We start from the raw sequence: 19,076 nt of genomic DNA, 5'->3' as shown, positions 1-19,076 counted from the left end.
CTGACATTTTCATTCTCCTAATGGATCTTTGCTTTACTTTTAATTCTGCATCGCATGTTTTCTGCTCCATCACTGGAAAAGGAAATGATAAAGTACAATTGACATTGTTGAGATATTATGTTCTGCAAATTGTTGTGATAAACAAAGGTCTGCTTGGTCATGCCTTTCATGGCGCAGGCTGAAGTTGAAAATTTGAGGATGTCTCAAAGAGCAGATAGATCAAGAATTCTCTAGGCCTTGAATCATCCAGAATGTGCAATGACACAGCCCATGCCTTCCAGAAGTTGGGGCGTGGATGACTTCAACCTGGACAATCTCCCGCTTTGTTCTCGTAGAGTCTTGATACAACACATCCAGAGAACAAACCTCATAAACCTTCACATCCTAATTTGTGCCTCTACTTACAGGGGAATATGATATGGCACATTGTAATTATTTCCAGCGGATATATATAAAATGTGCAATTAAATGCTTTCAGCTTCCTACACCAACGGTAGCCACAGAATTCATTACCCTGTTCATATGGCAAGACATACAAAAGTTATTGTTTCTGGAAGAATTTAGAACCAATTCTCCCCTGTGTACAGCCCTATACAAGTGCTGTGACTTCAAAAACGCATGCAGGCAATGAGCCTGGAAGACATAAACTAAGTAAATTTCCGATAATTTTTCTAGTCAGGGCCTAGACGGCTAATATTGTTTATTTAAACTCTATAACCAAATCGTCTAAATGGGGGCACTCAGACACAGATATTGGGGCACTTTTGAAAGTCATTTGCTTTGACAACATAATCACATGATTTCCCATTTACAAGCTTTACCCAAATGCAATGCTCTAAAAGGAATGTTTCCCATGACAGCCATTTTGCATTTCAACGGGGCAGTGTACCTACAGGAAGCAGTCACGCCTTATACGCAATAACAATACTATTTATTGAAATGATTGACCTACACATAGGTCCTACATTAAAGTGCTCCAGCTTGCTTGAGTTTGCAGGGTAAAGACCTTACAGCACCAATTATGGGTCGAAATCCATTTTGAATTTCAAGGGTGGCAGCCAATGCGAATAATCCACTAGTACAGACTGTATATAATTATGTGTGTATGTGTGTGTTTGTAAAAGAATGTACAATGTACACCACCATAAACACTAAAATGCCTAAAAGTTGCTTGTAGCCACAGATATAAGCTGAAAAGCAGCCATTTTGAATGATAAAATGGCAGCCTCAAAAATGATCTGCAATTTTAGGGGGGGGGGATCAAAGTGCATCTGAATGTTCAACACCGTGAGCCCGGTTTGTGCTGGAAATGTGAAGTTTCTGTATTGTTTACAACTTAAAATATGGGTCAAATATACATTCTGGTATGGCGGCCATTTTGAATTTCAAGATGGCCACCTCTAATATCAAAATGAACCATCATTGCAGGAAAAGATGTTTCAGAAAGTATAATAGCATATGCAGGTTCTTTGCCCCAAGTTAGAACCTTACACATTGTATACGATATGAGATATAGGCCCAATTACATTTGCTATGGTGGCCATTTTGAATTTCAAGATGGCCGCCAATCAAAATGATCCATCATTTAAAACAAGAATATATACATTCGCATGTCTGGCATCATAAGCATGCTTTTTGCCCCAAATTCATGCCTTACATATGCTTACAACCTGAGATACAGGTAAAAATACGTTTAGCTATGGTGGCCATTTTGAATTTCAAGATGGCAGCCCTCAAATTGTATTTAAACAACGAAAATATCAGGAAATGGTGTATCAGAATGTCTGACATCATAAACATGCTTTTTGCATCAAATTTGAACCTTCTATGATGCTCACATTATCAGAACTAGGTCAAAATACAGTTTGCTATGGCGGCCATTTTGAAATTCAAAATGGCGGCTGAAGACGTGGTCGAAAAAAATGGAACCAAAGTTTTTTGGATTCAGCACCCCAAAATTGACCAAGTTAGCTAAAAAAATCAATTTTGGCACGAAAATCTCACGGGATCCAATATTTCGACATAGCAGACCGTACTAGATGTCAAAGCAGGTAATAGCATGTAAGAAAGGTCAACGCAGGTATTTTTATGTTTGTTTTGTTTTGGTTTAGGTTTAACTGGAGGCATTGTCTGATAAACTGGTTTTAAGAAAAGTGAATCCTGTTTGTTTAGAGTCCTGGAGATTTCTTTTACCATTACCGTTACAAAAACAAAAAACAGTCTATCTTTCATCCAGTTCCGGTCGGTGTACAAAATAAAATGACGACTTGTCCTCGTGTAGATTAGGGTGTGTAGGAGGAAATATTCGGGAGCAGATTATTCTAATTGTTGATGCTGACATATCTTTTCTTTTATTGATATTGTTCGTATGTGCCGTGAAGGAGGTACCTTTGTGCTATTTATTAGGGTTGAAATAGCGAACAAAATATCAACCTTAACTTGGTGTAAACATCAGTGCGTAGTTAAAAGTGCATTTCATCAATGTTTCAGTTCGCCTTGATGAATATCTAGGGATATGGTGAAACCTTTTTCAAAACTGATAATAGCAGACGTCGTGTCAACGGTCAATTTGTAAGCGATGTGGAATTTGACTTTTGAAGGTGTTGAATCATAACCTTAACTGATAAAAAGAGTCGCATGTGCTTTATATATACTAGATAACATTCTTTGGAATGAAAGCATGGACGAATTTAAGATCTCGCCTTACCAATAGCATGCAGGCCCGCAAGTAGGAGTATTTTGTTTTGTTTTGTTTTGTTTTGTTTTGGTTTGGTTTGGTTCCTTTTTTTTGGGGGGGGGGGGTCTGCGAAACCCCTTGAACACCCCACCCACGCCCCCCCCCCCCCCCACACGCACACGCACACACTCCCCGTTACGGGCCTGCAATGGTTACTGGGTCTATCAGAAGTTGCATTTTTAGCTAATGAAAAGGACTTAAGCATTCTTGTCAACAAAAAGGAACAGGCAGCTATTACTCGTACTTTTGATCTCGTGTTACAAGATGCAATTGAGTATATGAATATAAGAACGACCCAAGTCCATGGAAGACCATTTCGAGTAAACTAAAAAAAAACTTCATATCTTTTTTGTTTGTCCAATAATATTCTATTTAACTGTGATGGGATGGCAACATTGTATATACAAATTAGAACATATATTATTATGACAATTAACATTAACATTAATTGTGGAGAGGCCATTTTGTGTGATGGACTTGGGTTGTTCTTTGATTCATATGGACTTGGGTCGTTCTTTGATTCATATACATGATATTCTGCTATAGAGATGAGAGAAGGACGAGAGAGGGCGCTATAATATGAATGTAAGAATGACCTAAGTCCTTCATTCTTACATTCATATTAGATTTAACTCATTTATTTCAGGCACTTCCGGGGGTAATTAGGATTTATCATTTCTACACAAGATGAGTCCATGCATAAGCTACAATTTTCCATGTCAAACTTGATTTGGCCAAAAATTGGACTTGGGTCGTTCTTATATTCATATACTCAATTATAGCATAAGAAATAACAGATACCACCAGAGTCAGTGTTCACCCGAGTTTCCTTTCATTACTCACTGTGGACCTCTCATGAACTTTTCTCTGACTTTTCATTGTCCATGCGGTAATTGTTACCTGTATGCGATGTACTGAAAATCCGGTCAATTTCGTCGGTTTTAGTTCTGGTCGGTAACTTCAACGAGTACACAAAAAAGAGCAAACCATCACGCCTTACTTCGACAAACTGACAAAGAAACTATTAAAGCTGCAAGTACCGTACTCAGAACCCTATTTTTCAAATTATTCAAAGCGGATCGGAATATGGTGGTAAGCTTTATTACGTAAGCGATTCTTGGCGTGTTTGTTTTCTGCATGGGTTATTGCTGTCTGCTATACTAACCGCGTGCCCAGTTGGCGTACTGTGACTGTATAATGGAGTACGGATAAAAAATGTTTTGAAGCCTCTTTTTTGACAAGTCTTTTTCTTTAATTCAAAATAACATTGGTCCCATTCTCTGTAAGCCATTACGGAATCCGTTCTGTGGCAATGACTTTGGACAGTAAGTAGAACTCAATGGGGTTTTGTGTGCTAATCGGTGCGTAAACACTCGTTCTTCCACCTTTTCCTTTCTGTACTTATCATGATATTATGCTAACAATGTAATATGTATTAAGGTTCATTGATCATCATTTTTTCATTGCTTTGTTGTGTCATTGGATAAATGTGCATCCAATGTTGTAATTAAACATGTTGGAAATTAAATAAACGAAAAGAAATATTGACTACATGTGTGGGCTTTGTTACATTAACATTATTGTTAGTTTGTTACAATACATTGTTTCAATGTTTAATGCAATATCAAAGTCGATATATCCATCCATTCATACGGTAATACTTATCCAATCTTTAAAATCATGTTATGTATTGGACCGACTTTTTATGTGGTTATTTCCAATTTTTTGTTACAAAGAGTTTCTGTTTTCCTCTTTGTCGTTTGAACTGTGAATAATATTTGAATAAAACTCAAAATCAGGAAGTTAAACATATTTTAAACCAATAGTGTTATTATTGTTTTCATTTGGTCGAGCAAACCATGCATGTTATACCTTTTTCATGTGTATATTTCTTAGCTTGCCTATTTTCTCTGTCATTGACTATTGATGGGAATCTACGAATCTTTTAAATCTTAAAAAAAAAAAATCATTCGAACAGCGGGTAAATGTATCCGACAGAGAGGAATTTGCGTTATAATTATAATGATATGAAACGAGCAATGTGAAGAGAAATATGGCACATTATGACAGATGTACCGCAGGGGAATGAACGGAAAAAGATAAAACACTGCACAATGTACATATGGAATGGTGGAAGTGGAAAACCGGTGTATAAATACATTGGGGTGTTTTTTTTCTCTCTCTCTCTCTTTCTCTCTTTCTCTCTTATCGGTCTCTCGTCGATAGCAATGTTTGTAGCTTCAATGGCCATTATTAAACATCTTAAATGAACTGTGAAATCATCAATATAAATAAATATTTAACTGCTATAAACTAACATAATTTTAATTCATGAAAAAAACCCCCGAAATTACAGCTCTGCTAATCCTGGTAGTGTATTGAAGAGGTATGATATGTAGACATTTGTATGTGTTTGTGTGTGTGTGCGTGTGTGTGTCTGTAAGTTTGTAAGTACGATGAGTGTTTGGGTATGAGGGTGCATTACACGACAAGAGCTTAAAGAAGGCGACATTATACGACAAGTACAAAATAAATGCGACGTACTTGTACGTAAATGACATGACTGCGGCGAGATTGTTACACTGAGCAGTGGTACGTACAGTTTTAGCTTAACATTACAGTAGAGATGTGGCATGACCCGACTCACTCTTAATTATGAAATGCGAATTTGCATTTCAACATTCGTCGGAAAGAGAGTTCGATAGTTCTCCTCCACTTTTAAAACTTAATGACAAATCATTGATATATACTGTGAACATGAGGGGGGCCTAAGACCGAGCCTTGCGGCACCCCTGCTGATACCAATACTGAATTGAAATGTTTACCTTCAAAAACAGTGTATTGACGCCGATTACATAGATAAGAATCAAATCATTTCAGTGCATTGTTTGAACAACCACATGCTTTAAGCTTTCTTACCAGACTACTATGGTTTAAGACCATGGTATCGACCATACACAATAGGGCGCTTTCGCATGAGTGTGCAGGGCGGAACCCAAATTGCTTCTCACGGAAGCAGTATCTGATAAGTAGGAATAAAGGTGTTTCTGGACACACTTCTCCAACATCTTGGAAACAATAGAGAGCAGTGATATGGGCCGGTAGTTCTCAACATTAGAACGATCATCAGCTTTGAAAATAGGACAAATCTTCGCCATCCGCCATGCTTTTGGCAGAACGCCGTTTCTTAATGAGAAATACAAGACTTTCCAGTACATTGGTGGCGTTTTTTATTAGTTTCAGAATGTTTACCGATATATCATCGGCGCCAGTGGCCTTCTGTACAGATAACCCATCAATTTCTCTGACTGCAAATTCAAGTGTCACACAGGATATTTCGAAAATTTAATTAGGCTCAAAATGATGACTGTCAATGGCTTCATCATATGAGCCGTTACTTCCAATCAACGTGTCATTTCTAACTGATGTAGAGTGCAATAATTTGTTTAGACTGTCAATAAAATAGTCATTAAATTTTTCGGCTACGCCTTCTGGCTCGACAATATCAGTATCACCAAAACATAACTTAATACTAGACTTTTTGGTACTTCCCGATAACTGTTTGATTGTGGAGCCCAGTGCGTTCGAACTTCCAGTCTTTTCATTCAAAAGACCCTGTACATATTCATGTTTCGACGCTCGTATCCTGAGTGTTATGATATTTTTTATCTTACGATATTCATTCCATAAACTTGGATGGCCATGCTGTAGGGCATTTTTATGATAAAAGTCCCTAGTGTGCATCAATTCAATTATGCCCCTGTAACCCAGGGGCATGGCCTCTTTCTCAATTTGGATTTGAATGGGGCGCGTTTGCTAACCACACTCATTAATATATTCATACCATTATTTTTTTTTTCCCCAGTCTGGATCTACATCATTTTCGGAACGTATTTCAGCAAAAGGCAATCGTAGGAGATCATTTACAAGATTTTCTTCAATAAAATTTATGAAAGTTCTAAACCGCAAAGTATTTGTTGGGGTGTCAATAGATTTGTTACCAATAATGATAAAAGTTAAAGTGATCGCTGATATGGGTTTTTCACAACACCAGATACAGAGTGATCGTCTGGGCAAGTAGTATACATATGATCAATAAGAGTATTGGTGTTCTGGGTTAGACGAGTATAGGAGAAGTTACAAGCTGCCTTAAAAGTGCCCCTTGCATGACTGGCAATAATGTTTGCGTGTTACAGTCAAGATTCTCAGAAAGCAGATCACAATTAAGATCTCCCATAATTAATATTTTACAATTATAATCTATTGCCTTATCAAGCATAACGCCCAGAGTATAAAAAAAGTCAACTGAACAATTGGGCGGGAGATAAACAACACATATGAGTAACAATTTAAAGTGTCGCAGTTTGACTTTGATCGATAAAGCATATAAGTCACATTCAGTGGCAAGTAACCGATGGAAAACAATGTTCCTCCTTACGTATAACATAACACCATCCCCATGCCGGGTTCTGTCTTTCCTTGTAAGATCAAATTCATCTAATTGTAGTTCAAGATCACTCACAGTATCGTCACAATGAGTTTCGCTGAAGGCAATAGTAGGCGTTTTCACATCAGCCTGATAAAAATCCAAGCTCGAGATATTTTTTAACTTCCCAAGTTAGAAAATAGCGCGCTATTTCGAAACATCGGGCTGATGTAAAATCGCCTAATGTCACACCGTGTATTTTTGAACAAGCACTTTATTCCATCTATCTTACACGGAATTAGGTTAATATAGGTTTTCCCGGTCAATTTCATACTTTTGTCATTCAAGTTTGTATTCCGAGCATTCCACGCTCACAGCACTGAATCAGCAATCAAATTCAAAATCTGGTCATTCGAATTCACTATCCGAGCATTCAAATTCACTCTAGGAGCATTCAAATTCACTATCGGAACATTCAAATTCACTATCGGAACATTCAAATTCACTATCGGAGCATTAAAATTTAAGAGAGGAGCACACATTTCATCAATGAGCATTCAAATTCATTTCAAGCTGGCGACGGAATCTCGTCGGTCATTCAAATTCGTGAATAGGCAACCATGTTCCAAATAACTGCATTCAATTTAAAAGAAGTCCTGAATTTAGTTAGTTTGAGACCGTGTATGCATGTTTTTCTCATTGAGCTTTGAATATATTGGGATTTATGATGATCATTTATTTTGCAGTAGAGGTCCACCTGTTAATTGACAATTCTGAACTCGCGCTTAGCAAATAGGAATATACAGCGCAATTATGAAGAGAAATACTGGATGATCTTCGATCGTATAAACAGTGGTTTTATTCGTGATTGTCATCAGTAGTGCCAGTCACAGATCAGTATTGCAATGAACACTAGTTGGCGCTATTGCGCTTTAACCATCAGTAGTACATTGTACACATGTACATGTCTACATAACAATATACTGGCGTAATCACTTCTTTCTTTCTGTCGATCAAAATAATAAATAAAACAATTCAACTTCGTTTAAAACTTCAAAACGAATCCAGCAAGGTATGACCACTTGTATACTCAAACATCCTAACAAACTTCAATTAAAACTGCCTGACGAACACAACTAAATCGTTTTACGATGTAACACTTTCACCTACAGACATAATGATCTGTTTGAGCTAACTCCAGACCAAAAGGAACAGCTAGAACTGTACAGCCTTGTACCACATCCTCTCCCAAAACTACGAGCAACTTATGTTGTCACTACACATATAAACCGAAACCTAACTTATAAACTTTCCTTTCGTATCTTGAATCTAAAAACATATACATTCTACATGTTAACAAACAATATCCAAAACCTTGCAGTAACCCTACTGCTTACTGCATCTTTCCTGTCTCAAACAGTAAGGTAACGAAAAACTTACATATATACTAGGCACGTTGGGAAGACAATAACCAAAACCCTGTAGTAACACAGCAGCGTACTCATCTTATAGAATTAAATAAAAGGTTGAAAATTATACAAAACAATTTTAGATATCACTGACACAGGGTCTCAGTGCGTTCATCATGTATAAGGAGACTTGAAGTATATGATGTGACGGTCTCTCTGAGGACAAAGATGAGCTGTCGAGCGCGTTTTATGACATCTGCCCCATGTGGTCTGGGGTGTTGCAGCATGAGGGACATTCCGAAGAGAAAGACAGCCATGGCAACCCTGGGTGACTTGTTGAATAGCTGCATCTAGGTCCAAGGCAAAGAAATAGCGAGAAACCACCTGTCTGAGCTGGTGTGGGGTAGGGTGGCTCAGTTGGAGATGGAGAGCAGTAAGGATGCCAGGAAGCACCTTGCGGGGAATGACAATACGCTCTTGCCGTGGCTGAAATGCACGTTCCTGCCGGACGACAAGAAGGCCATCCCCAGCTATAGTAGCAACTTGGAGATAGCGCTTCACATCACGAATATCCGTCAGCTTCTTCGACGGGCGGGTACCCTGCTTGAGGTGAGCATGCGTACGGCGGAGGTCTGGACACTCTGACTGAATCCGCCCCCATGCGTTGCGGGATGTAAATGGAATGCGTGTACGGCCAGAAAGAACATCTTCTATGGTACTGCGATGAACAGCCGCACCCTCCAACTGGGTGATAAATGAGCACACTTGACACTTGGACTCATGGCAGGGAGGAGCGTTTCTACTGGCAAAGTCTGCAGGGACATTTGCAGAGCCAGCCAGATGGCGAATAGACACCTGGTATCGGCTCACAGTTGTTAGGAATGTGGAAACCCTTGGACTAGCTGAAAACTCTCCACGACACAGCTTTTCATATGCTTGAACACATGGTTTGCTGTCAGAGAGGATACACACAGGGTGACGTGATTGAATGATATACGGGCTGAAATGTTTGGTGGCGGTGGCAATAGACAGCGCCTCAACCTCACAGGGGAGCCAGGTAACCTGGCGACCATGCAGCTTAGCGCTAAAGAAGCCAGCAACAAGAGGCTTCTGATCTCGTGTCACGTACATTGTTGCACCAAGGCCATGTTTTTTGACAGCCCCATCTGTGACAATCCACAACTGGTCAGAGGGGCGTGGGAGTGTGATGGTTCGTGAGGACTGAATGGCAGTCTGAGCCTTGGTGAAGGCATCATGCAACTCATCTGTCCAGTGGATACGGTCTTGTGATTTGAAGCCAGCAATGGAGTCATCAAGGGGGCTCAAGTATGCAGCACAACTGGGGAGCACACGAGCAAGCATCTTGTACGCACCAATGAAAGATCTCATACCTTTCACTGTAGTGGGAGGAGAGCAGGTTGACAATGTTGACATCCTGTGTGGACTTGCGCGAAGGGTTCCTTCCGACCATATCCACCCTAGGATAGTGGTAGTCTTGGGACATACTGTAGTCTTGGTCGGGGATAGGTGGAGGCCATTGGCAGCAAGGGCCTGTAGCACCCGAGACCAATTCTGTAACAGGGCTTGCGGTGTGTCAGCACCACAGTACAAGTCATCTGCCAACTTGACAACGATACCTTCAACCAACAAGTCTCCAAGTACTCGACACATCAATTCCTCCAAGGCAGTCTCAGAACCTGGCATTCCCATTGCACAACGGGTATAGACACGAATACCTCGGAAGGGTGTAGCCACACCACAGTATTTCATTGACTCCTGGGAGAGAGGTATTTGATAGAAAGCGCTGGCAAGGTCAGATGCCACAAGATATTTCCACTGACCAATCTTACGTAATGTGGAATCAACATCTGGTAAGACTGAAGGCTGGGGCTTGGAATAGCGACCCACATCAGCGAAAGCTGTGACCAACCGGTGACCGCCACTAAGTTTCTTGACCAGGAAAGACGGGTTGACGTACTCGACAGTGACGCCAATATCCTCAGGCCGTGCAAAAATGCCAAGTTTCTCGAGGTCATCAAACTTTTCCTGCAACTCAACAAGCTTGTCACGGGAATACAACGGGAGTCTGCCCTTACGCTGAGGTGGTTGCACTGGGCCCATGTTCACAACAGCCTGGAATGGCCCGGACGCACCATTATAGCCCTTGAATGATGAAGTGAACACTCCATCATATCTAGAGTGAGGTGCCTGGAAGGCACGCCTTGTCTGAGAGGGGAGAACCCCATCTGGATCAACAGCCACTGACTCAAAAGATCGGCTTGTGGATCGGTTCCCAGGAGGCTGGTCAGATTTTGCCTGCTGATCAGACACAGGTGATTGCGACTGCTCTGTATCTTCCATGCCCATGGGGTTGACCTGGCACAAATGGGAATGGCGGCGAATAACGCAGGGAGCATCAGATAGATTGGGAATGCGGATCCTACCGGCTATGCTGGGGACCACTTGGGGAACCGGGAAGCAATCCTGCAAGGGGGAGGTAGGAGGGGAGTCTGTGCGCGGCTCTACAGCAAGGATCTCATCAGACTCAAACTGGGAAGGCAACTCAAGCTCACGGAACTCCCCTGGCCAGAGAGTTGTGGTTGTTGCAGGAGCACGGAGAACGTGTGCACGTCGCACAGCATGACCAACTTTGGACTTTCCAGTGGAACCATACACATACACTGTGCCATCATCCAGTGTAATCTGGCGCTTAGCGGGTCGAAGAGCTACATCATTGCGCTCCATAAATGGAGTCCCAGCGAGGACCTCAACATCGAGATTCTCCACAACTAAGCCCTCAAAATGGAAGACATGTCGATCACGAGAAAAGGTGAGACGAGTTTCACCAACAACCTCCAAGGGGGACGAGCCATCAGCTTGGCGAGCTGACTGGGATGTGGGAGTCACAGTACAACCGAGGGCATATGCTGTGGAGGCACGCAGCATGTTTCCTGTAGCACCACTATCAACAGTGATACGGACAGCATGATGCTTGTAAAAGGCATCAAAGTAAGGGGACTGACGCACTTGCACACGGAGTGTAGTGGAGGGTTCCTCACCATCTACACCAGAGTGGGTACCTGGATCAACCTGAAAATCCTGGGGGTCAATGCTATCGGCAAGTATCTCATCATTGTCAAAAATCTTTGCGACTTGGCGGGCTTTAGCCATGTACTGCCTATCAGAGTCAGGGAGATAGGGACACACACTGAGAAAGTGACTGCTAGGGCGACCAGCCTGAAGGCAGAGGGGGCAGGACTTAGCAGGCTTGGCGCGAGATCGACTTTGAAATTGCGGTTGGGGACGCCTAGGAGTAGACTGACTACGACTGCGCGGGGGAAAGGCAGCAGCACGCATGGCTCTAGAACATTCAACTGACTCGAGGAGACTGGTAAGGGCTTGAGAAATCTCAGGCTTGAGAGAAGCAAGGGTACGTGACCGGAGATCTGTACCATATCTTTGCTTGACTATTTGTGGGAGATCAGGATGTAACAACTGGAGCCAATGCAGCACTATGAAGTTTTCGATAGTTGGCGTAAGCTCCTCATCTTCCTTGATGGGCTCACCGTGGTGAGTGATTCCCCCACCTGAGGTCAGAAGGTTATCCTCTACGAAGGCAAGTATCCTTTGATACAGGTCCTCAGGTCTTTCATCGGTTTCTAACTTGATGTCGGAAAAATCAATGAAATGAGCTCCTGTTGACTGAAAGCCATAGTGAAGGCGAATTGTTGACCAAATGTCATTGAGTGAGGTAGAATTGCGCACTATGCAGTTCCTGGCAATCACAGGACAGAAATTTGCAATCTGGCCAAGCATGAGATCAAGCATGACAGCCTTTTGTTGAGCCGTCTTGCGAGATTCTGAGGGGACAGAGCTATTGTCATCAAGGAAACCTCTATTTGGATTTGCCTTTGTCTTTTTTGACCATGTCACTGACTCACCGAGAAACGGTGCAAAGTGGGGATCTAGGTTTAGAGTGTACAGGAGATTCTGTCTCCAACTTTCGAATGAGGTGATAGTCTCTATCTTGCCCAGGCACCATTGTTTGGGCACCTTGGGCATAGCACACGCCATTTTAGATGTGTGGGACTGTACACTACTGGCCAACTACAAAGGTACGTGATAACTATAAGTCCTTGTAAAAACTTACGTTTACAGTGGACCTGGCTGTTTATTTCCAGCAAAACTCCTCTCAGAGGCGGGCACGATTTCACTTAGGCTGTGGGTAGTGAACCAGCGCTGCCACCACGCAATTATGAAGAGAAATACTGGATGATCTTCGATCGTATAAACAGTGGTTTTATTCGTGATTGTCATCAGTAGTGCCAGTCACAGATCAGTATTGCAATGAACACTAGTTGGCGCTATTGCGCTTTAACCATCAGTAGTACATTGTATACATGTACATGTCTACATAACAATATACTGGCGCAGGCACATGTCCCTCGGATTGGACATAAAATGGAGGTCCCACGTGTAAAAGAGTCACAACTCATGCACGTAAAAGATCCTACTTCATTTATTCATCGCAAAAAGCAAAACATCTAACTGGACCCCATATGGAAGACCAGCTTCTGCAGCTGAATTTGGGTTATCCAGTCATCTTCTTTGATAGAAAATTAAACGAACAAACAAAAATTAGGCACTGTATAGGCCTACAGACGAGCATAATACGGAGGGTTGGTTGACACTTTCGAGGAAAAAAACACAATTTCGACTATTTTGAAACTGATACATGAGCATTTTATACGTGTTGTTTGTTGTGTATTGCTGTCTTATTGATTTAATTTTGCGGGACTATGTGAGATCATTGTGTGTTAGTTTGTTAAATTGATGAATTGTCATTATGTGGTTGGTGTTGGGGCGTTCTCAGCATGCAGTATCATCAAGAAATATGAATACTAGTCGTTGTGTTGTTTGTGTAAAGCGACAGACATATACCCCCTCTTGTGTCTGAATTTGTAGACTAGTTCCCCAATTCTGTTAGCGCAAGGGTAAAGTTTCTGCCAGCAGGTTCTTGACCCTCGACAGTCATTGCCCTTTTTATACGTAACTCCCCAAAACAAAGACCCTTTTGATTTATAGACAGGCAGCTCAGATGGACTGGCCGGAGTGATCATAACATTAGCCAGAAAAAGTCATTGTGAGTCATCCACCGTCGGATGCAAGCGGCAATGTTGAAAGCCCAAAGTGTTGATATTTAGATAAATTATCCCAAACTCCGAGAGGAAACTTCCGCCAGATTTTTGTGTTATATTGAGTGGTGTTGTCGTCGACTGTCTCCCAACCTGCCACACATCTGTCTTGACCACTATCCCAATGGAGCCCTCTAATGACTCGTGGTTTAAATGTCCAAGACAACTTGGTTAATTCCTGGAACATTTCTTGTATTAATCTGTCATCCCTTGTAGGCGGATCATGATACTTAGGACCAATGAGATGACTTATCCAAGATGACAATCATTTTAGCTAATCTCAGGACCTCCCCAAAAAAGTAATCATTATAGGATGGAAATATAAAGAGTAAGATTAAGATGAGGAGTGATGTGGGCGTGAAGTGAGATGTCTTAGTGGGTGTGTTAATGATTGTGTAATGACCTATATATCCCCAGCCTTTACCCCAAAATCCGAAGTGGAGTCAGTAGTGTGGAGTCGAGTCGAGTCGAGAAACAGAGAGACCAGTCCCAGAGCCGCCCCGGCCGAAGTCCCAGTCCCAGCCCCAACTCCAACCCTATCTCGGCTCCCGTATTCCAGTTCCCGTTCATCTCCACTATTCATCTGTAACTTACTAATTTTTCCGAAGCTGCACATCTTTGAAATATAGTCCAAGTTTTGACTGGAAATTGAACTTGTAATTATCAACATCAGTAACTTCGTTCGAAACCTAAGCAACGAAAATCGGACTCTTGTGAACGCCAGTAATTTCATTCGGAACAACAAAATAATACCAGTCTTGTCAACGGGACTATTTCATCGAAACTCCACGCCTTCATCAATTTAAGACATCCATTCAAAGAACAAGAACCCCAATCGGCAATGCCCGTGTTAAACCTGTGTACAATGAGCAAAGAAAATCCAGCTCAGCAGATGCCTTGTTCCTGAGATGCCCCACTCCAAGAGCCGCCCCATCCCTGAAGACGCCCCATCCCTGCGGTAGATACACCATCCCCGGAGTCGAGACGCCCCATCCCTGCTGTCACCCGCTTCGTCAAAGGAGGACCTTCGCGTTCATGTTTTGTGTGCACATTTCTTCGGACATTCGGACACTCGCGTCAAACAAAAATGATAAGTAAGTGGCCACACATATTAACTTCATTTCCCCACTAACTTTCCCTATCCCATCCCCGAATAGAAACAACTAAAAGGTCAGTGTGTTTGAGAGTGTGATGTGTGTGAGAATTGATAAGCTGCCGTTTGGTTATTGTATTGAAATGATCACATTTTGTTAAATAACTTATACCAACCTGTCTGTCATTGATATTTCACGCCTGGGTGGCGGGTGAATAAAGTTGATTATTGTGATCCCAAATTAATTTCCTCATACTGTTTTATTTGACTGTATTTAACTAATTCATTTTCTAAATTATTCTCTCTTTTTTTCGGTGGTTTATTTGTTGACTCGACCCTCACCTCGGTAGTGGCGAGCTAACAGACCTAAACTTAGCCACATACCGTGAGTCTGAACTCCCAATAATTCTTGGCGAGGTAAGGCGTGTGAGGGGGTGCGAGATTTGGATGCACTGCTGATTGGACATTGCCATTTGAAATTTATTGAGATGAATAACAAAGAATACATGAACAGAGAACAATGTAGAACATGTAAACAATCCCAATGACACTATATGCAAGCATTCATTGGTTGTGTTGGCCCTTTTTCCTTTCTTAAAAGTCTCCTCCATTTTCCTCGTTAAATTGATTGCACGAAGTAGGAACTTGATCGCCTAAAAATGAATTTGAACGCTCCAAACAAGCTCATTGGGACTATCACCTGACTATCGCATGAATTTGAATGCACGAGGAGGAAAGTCGGTGCTCGCATTTTGAAATTGAATGCCCAATCGTGAATTTGATTTCACGAAAGCGAAATAGAACGCTCATAAATGAAATTGATCGCTCGGATTCTGAATTTGAATGCCCCAATATTTTCGCGTGCGCACGCTGCGTGAATTTGAATGCACATTAATGAATTTGAGTGACAAAAGTATGAAATTGACCGGGAAAACCTATATTATATTTACCATCTATCTATCTACCTATCCATTTGTAATTGGCAACCCTCGAAATACCCCGAAGATCTTGGAAAGGTTTCTGAATGGGGTCTACATGATCAAGATTTACATCTCTCGGGGCTAACTTCGTGCGAAATTGATACTGGATATATTCCGGTGCATGTCACGAGACCGACCCCCACGAATCATACAGCCCACGAGTTATAAAGCCCACGAATCATACAGCCCATGAGTTTGACAATAACCAAACAAAGCCCACGATACCGACGCTTTAAACGTCGTGCTGTATCTTTCGAATATTTGCTCACTTGAAAATTCACAAGGACCAGTCAAGAAATGTTAAAAAAAGAAGTGAAATTTTAAATGTCCCATCCCTCTTATTTCTTGTCAGATTTTCGTCGTAGGCATATTGGGAACATTCTGTAGGGACTTTTCCTTTCTCTTTCTTTCAGAAATCTTCCACTTTTTGATGGATTTCCTATTTAGGTTAGCGCTATAATTCATTAAAAGCCAATCAAAAGCCAAACCAAATACAGGTTTTCCCGGTCAAATTCATACTTTTGTCATTCAAGTTCCTATTCCGAGCATTCGATTTCACGCATTCCACGCTCGCAGCACTGAATCAGCAATCAAATTCAAAATCCAGTCATTCGAATTCACTCTAGGAGCATTTAAATTCACTATCGGAGCATTTAAATTTACTATTGGAACATTCAAATTCACTATTGGAGCATTCAAATTTAAGAGAGGAGCACGCATTTCATCAATGAGCATTCAAATTCATGTCAAGCTGGCGACGGAATCTCGTCGGTCATTCAAATTCGTGAATAGGCAACCATGTTCCAAATAACTGCATTCAATGTAAAAGAAGTCCTGAATTTAGTTAGTTTGAGGCCGTGTGTGCATGTGTTTCTCATTGGGCTTTGAATATACTGGGATTTATGATGATTATTTATTTTGCAGTAGAGGTCCATGCACCTGTTAATTGACAATGTTAAATTCGCGCTTAGCAAATAGGAATATACAGGCACATGTCCCTCGGATTGGACATAAAATGGAGGTCCCACGTGTAAGAGAGTCACAACTCACGCACGTGAAAGATCCCACTTCAATTATTCATCGCAAAGAGCAAAACATCTAACTGGACCCCATATGGAAGACCAGCTTTTGCAGCTGAATATGGGTTATCCAGCCATCTTCTTTGATAGAAAATGAAACAAACAAACAAGAATTAGGCACTGTATAGGCCTACAGACGAGCATAATACCGAGGGTTGGTTGACACTTTCGAGGAAAAAAAACACAATGTCGACTATATTGAAACTGATACATAAACATTTTATACGTGTTGTTTGTTGTGTATTGCTGTCTTATTGATTTACTTTTGCGGGACAATGTGAGATCATTGTGTGTTAGTTTGTCTTAAATTGATGAATTGTCATTATGTGGTTGGTGTTGGGGCGTTCTCAGCATGCAGTATCATCAAGAAATATGATTACTTGTCGTTGTGTTGTTTGGATGCACTGCTGATTGGACATTGCAATTTGAAATTTATTGAGATGAAAAACAAAGAATACATGAACAGAGAACAATGTAGAACATGTAAACAATCCTAATTACACTATATGCAAGCATTCATTGGTTGTGTTGGCCCTATTTCATTTCTTAAAAGTCTCCTCCATTTTCCTCGTTAAATTGATTGCACGAAGTAGGAACTTGATCGCCTAAAAATGAATTTGAATGCTCAAAACAAGCTCATTGGAACTATCACCTGACTATCGCATGAATTTGAATGCACGAGTAGGAAAGTCGGTGCTCGCATTTTGAATTTGAATGCCCAATCGTGAATTTGATTTCACGAAAACGAAATAGAACGCTCATAAATGAAATTGATCGCTTGGATTCTGAATTTGAATGCCCGAATATTTTCGCGTGCGTGCGCTGCGTGAATTTGAATGCACATTAATGAATTTGAGTGAAAAAAGTATGAAATTGACTGGGAAAACCTATATTGAATTATCGCTTTAAGATGCCCGTACAAATTAGACGATTTTTGCTAAGATTAGAGCCGAATTTGAAAATTGCCTTTATCGTTTGTAAATCTTTGCTTAACTTCGGGACAGTGTTAAGGCGGCCTCACACTATGCGGTTATTTTCTTGCGACTGCTTTTGTTTTCGAGAAATCGCACGCGGTTCTTGACCGCATGCGATTTCTCGCAACTTGGAGGCGTCCGCAAGCCTTGCGACCTCCTTTCGGCTGCTCTCAAATTTTGAACATGTTCAAAACCTTGCGATCGTCTGCGGTTGCCTCTGCGAACCCTTGCGACCGGTTGAAATTTCGCAAGCCCTGCGGTCGTTGCGGTCACACTATGCGACTCGATGATTGCAATCTGGCAACCGCAACAGATCGCAAGCCCTGCGATCGAAAAAACCGTATAGTGTGAGGCCACCTTTACGCGCCAGCAATGAGCTGGTATGCCAATTTTCATTTTCATTTCTTTTTTTATTTTCATTTCCAATCAAACACAGGTAATACACTTTGACATGATTACATATATTGGAACATAATAATACATATTGGTTCTTAAAAGAACTTCATGCCATGGAAATGAAAATTGAGGGGCTGCTAAAAAGCGAACTTGTAGATTGCAGTCCCCTCACTTAAGTTACATTACTACAATACATTAATTATGACTTTATAACACAATACAACGATACTTGTACCGTACAAGCTAATCATTGAAAGTATACAGTTTTCATTCAATCGAATCGGATGGTTACATGAAGTACAGTGTATACGCTTTCACATGTATACACATAGACATAGACATAGACATAGACATACACATACACATACACATACACACATACATACACAGACACATACACAGAAGCACACACACGTACCCACATACCGGTACACATTACGCACACACACGCACGTACACACACATGTATGCATCCACATACATTGTGCACACACAGAAGAGAGTAGGGAAAGAGAGGGTGGGAGGGGGAGAGGGGGAGTAGAGAGAGCGAAGGGCAGGTCAACAATCTCGATACAGGGTGAAGGCATTAAAGGCATTCAACATGATCAAACCGAATATGCGGATGATCCCCGTTTGACGACCCGAGGATGATCAGTGATGCGTAAAACGAATGAAAGCCAAAAAGTAGCCTTATAGAAGCTACGTGAAAAAAAAAGCACTTCAATTAACCATTCGGCGCAAATGGAGTGTATAGTAACCATTTAGGAGCTTGGCTTAACGAGTCCTC

This window comes from Diadema antillarum, unplaced genomic scaffold, assembly GCF_040938485.1.
Source record: "Diadema antillarum isolate AM-2024a unplaced genomic scaffold, OU_Dant_1.0 scf00000014, whole genome shotgun sequence".
In the NCBI taxonomy this organism is placed as follows: Eukaryota; Metazoa; Echinodermata; class Echinoidea; order Diadematoida; family Diadematidae; genus Diadema; species Diadema antillarum.
This window is presented reverse-complemented; position numbering follows the sequence as displayed.